Genomic DNA, 2,905 nt, shown 5'->3' with positions numbered 1-2,905 from the left:
TCCAATCAAAAAATGGGCCAAAGGACCTAAATAGACACTTTCAAAAGAGGACATTCAGAAAGCCAAGAGACATATGAAAACATGCTCAAAGTCACTAATCATCTGAGATATGCAAATCAAAACAACAATGAGGTACCCTCTCACACCTGTCAGAATGGCTATCATCAACAAATCAACAAACGACAAGTGCTGGAGAGGATGTGGAGAAAAAGGAACACTCGTGCACTGCTGGTGGGAATGCAGACTGGTGCAGCCACTCTGGAAGACAGTATGGAGTTTCCTCAAAAAACTAAAAATGGAACTCCCATTTGACCCTGTGATCCCACTTCTAGGAATATATCCCAATAAACCAGAAACATCAATCAGAAAGGATCTATCCACCCCTATGTTCATAGCAGCACAATTCACCATAGCTAAGATCTGGAAACAGCCTAAGTGCCCATCAGTAGATGAATGGATTAGAAAACTGTGGTACATCTACACAATGGAATACTATGCTGCTGTAAAAAAGAAGGAACTCTTACCATTTGCAACAGCATGGATGGAACTGGAGAGCATTATGCTAAGTGAAATAAGCCAGTCAATGAAGGAAAAATACCACATGATCTCACCCATTTATGGATAATAAAGACCATAATAAACTTTTGAACAAAAATAGATACAGAGGCAGAGCTGCCTCGAACAGACTGTCGAACTACAGCGGGAAGGCCGGGGAGGGTTGGGGGGCAGGAGGGGTGGGGGCAAGAGATCAACCGAAGGACTTGTATGCATGCATATAAGCATAACCAATGGACATAAGACACTGGGGGGTAGGGGGGGCGGGGATTGTCAAGGGCGGGGGGAAAAAGGGGAGACATATGTAATACTCTTTGTAATACTTTAAGCAATAAAAAAAGAGAGAGAAAAAAGAAAGAAATCAACGGTGGGGGAGGGGGAGTCAATGGGGGGAAAGGAGACATATGTAAAACTTTAGAAAATAAATTTTAAAAAAAAGAAAAAAAAAGAGTCTAAGAGACGTGAATTAAAGGACCCACATGATTTTTAGATAAAGCATGCACCCGTCACTTGGTGACAGAATACCTGAATTGCGGAAAATCATCTTTAAAAGCTTCAACTATAAAATTAAAGGAATCTCACAGCAGAATGTATTTCATATGTGTGCTCAAGTATGAACACATAATCTGGGATATATGTGTAATTTCCTGCTAAAATCTTCTGTTTGCCATTATTTCTTTGGTATTCTAATTTTTCTGCTTTCCCAGTTTAATTATTATCCTCTTAATTTTAAAGTTTAATAAAATTGCAGCCATCCATCCTTTTTCCTTAACCAATATATTCCCTGGAGTCTGTTCCCTAAGAACAGATTACTGAGGACAAAAGACCCTTTGCTGACACTTACAGGGGTGGGCAAAAGTAGGTTTACAGTTGTTCACATGGAAAAAGACACACAGGTTATGATTATTACAATAGCATTATTCACTCAAAAGAATGTCACAATGCAACTTAATTTATCCTCCTCTCCTGACCCCACTTCTACTGTGATACATTGTTAGAATAATAGTCTCCAATGAATCACATCTCCCTGGCTCTATGTCCTTTTGATCTTCCCATTAAATGGTGGTGGGGTCTGTTTCTCCACCCTTGAATCAATTGATTCAATAGGGAGGAACTGTTTGGATCATTAGAATGTGGTAAAAGTAGCATTAAACAAGTTCTGGAGCTTAGATGTTAAGGTTTTAAGACCACCCTGCTGTTAAAAAGCCCATTCTACTCTATTGGAGGACAAGAGGTCATGTGAAAGGGATTGAGATGCCCCAGCCAACAGCCAGCAGCAGCTGCTGATGGTAAGTGGAGCCATCTTAGCCTTTCCAGCACCAAACTCTTGCAAGTCTTTTTGCAAGACAAGCAACAGAACCACTGAGATTTCCAAGCCTAAGAATTGTGAAAGATAATAAATCATTGCTGTTTTAGGCCACTAAGTTTTGGAATGGTTTCTAAAACAATTGATAACTGATAACATCCTCCAAAGGAAAAAAAACACACACACATGTTTTCTGAGAAGCTTTCTACAAAAGAAAGAGAAATAACTATGATTTTCCCTCCTTCTATTGATTTACTCCCACCCCCAGGCTTATACTGTTCTGCCCTCTCTACAGTCTGGAAACATGGTATTAAACATTTACTCTTGGGTGGGGACTTTGCTCTGGCTTGTCTCTTGAATTATCAAAGGATTCCTCTTATGTTCATTCTTCTGCTTGTTAACAAATGTTTGAAAGGAAAGAGGGAGGAAGATGATTTAACTTGAGCTCCCAGAGGCAGAGGGAATATATTCAAATACCATTTTGTATATACCCAACATAAATCCCTTGGGGTAGGCACTGAGTAACCATTTACTAAAAGATAAGGAGGAGCAGAGAAGGTCACCATGAAAGACATTAGGTCCCAATCTTATTTAGGACAAGCAAAGTAGTATATACTCTATGGGCAAAAATCCCTAAAAGACAGGGACAGCCAGAAGCAAAAACAAGATTGGGTTGTAATACTCTAAAAGCAGGGATAGGGAATGTCCGGCCTGCAGACTGTACAGGACCCAAGAAATCATTTGGTCTTGCCCCGCCAAGACAACCAGAGGCAGGACTCAAAATTCAATAAATCTAGGAGCTTTTTTCATAGCAACATAAATTTACATTAAGTGGATTATGTTAAGTGAATGATGTTATAAGTATCCAAATGGCCCTTGGCAGAAAAAAGGTTCCCCACCCCCTGCTCTAAAGTTAGAGCAAGGAGTATATCAACTAAATTCTGGTACATTTTCAATAAATCCTTTCACATATATGTAGTACATTAGTAATCACCAAGAGGGGAAAACAAATTATAACAGCATCTTGATGTAGGAGGAAAGCAC

This window comes from Myotis lucifugus, unplaced genomic scaffold (assembly GCF_000147115.1).
Source record: "Myotis lucifugus unplaced genomic scaffold, Myoluc2.0 scaffold_7, whole genome shotgun sequence".
NCBI classification, from domain to species: Eukaryota; Metazoa; Chordata; class Mammalia; order Chiroptera; family Vespertilionidae; genus Myotis; species Myotis lucifugus.
The sequence above is the reverse complement of the archived record's forward strand: the minus strand, read 5'-3'. Positions refer to the sequence as shown.